Genomic DNA, 676 nt, shown 5'->3' with positions numbered 1-676 from the left:
ACGAATAAGGGAAAAGGGACAATGGTTTCTAAAGAAACAATATATCTTAAAAGTGAAAAATAGCTTAGTTTACTGTATGATACTAGCAAACATTTGTTTTAAGTATACATTGCATTCCAAAAGAGCTCCCTCATAAGGCCCCCAGATGCGCTCTTTTACACTGAAACTCACTTCGGTTGAGAGTGGTTTAACCGCGGTGTTCCATCCGCTCGTACAGAAAGCACTACACTCATGTGCACGTATCTGGCGTATCCCTGCGTAAAAGTTCTTGCTTTATCCTTTTCTATTCGCCACAAATTTTCTTGGATGCTAACGTTTGTCTGGAATATTCTATATCAGAGTCGTAATTCTGAATAGTTTGGGGCAGGGGTGCCAATTTTCATTACAGGTGCCATCTTGAGGGCTAACAAAGGTACATACCTAATGCATAATTATATGCATTATCATGGGCTGCTACAGTGCATTATACAACTCAACTGTGTCATGGCATGGAAAGCAAAAACTATCATGCAGCTTGCGTCTTTTCCTTTACTTTCCAGTACTGCACTGGTCTTTTTTTAAGTAAAATCTTATGGCTGAACTTCAATTTAAAGATTTTCATTCATAATATTTATATGCATCTACCTTCCAAAATAGCAGTAGCAATATGAATGAAACTATTATCACAGTGAAATAA

At 37.3% G+C, this 676-nt stretch overlaps 1 protein-coding gene across 1 annotated transcript in view; it reads right to left on the bottom strand.

Moving 5' to 3' along the window:
* LOC119581798 (cyclin-dependent kinase inhibitor 3-like) overlaps positions 1-676 on the bottom strand; it is a gene marked incomplete in the record, with an annotated part of 43,756 nt that overhangs the window by 29,322 nt on the left and 13,758 nt on the right.

The sequence above is a fragment of the Penaeus monodon genome, chromosome 15 (genome assembly GCF_015228065.2).
Source record: "Penaeus monodon isolate SGIC_2016 chromosome 15, NSTDA_Pmon_1, whole genome shotgun sequence".
In the NCBI taxonomy this organism is placed as follows: Eukaryota; Metazoa; Arthropoda; class Malacostraca; order Decapoda; family Penaeidae; genus Penaeus; species Penaeus monodon.
This window is presented reverse-complemented; position numbering and strand designations above follow the sequence as displayed.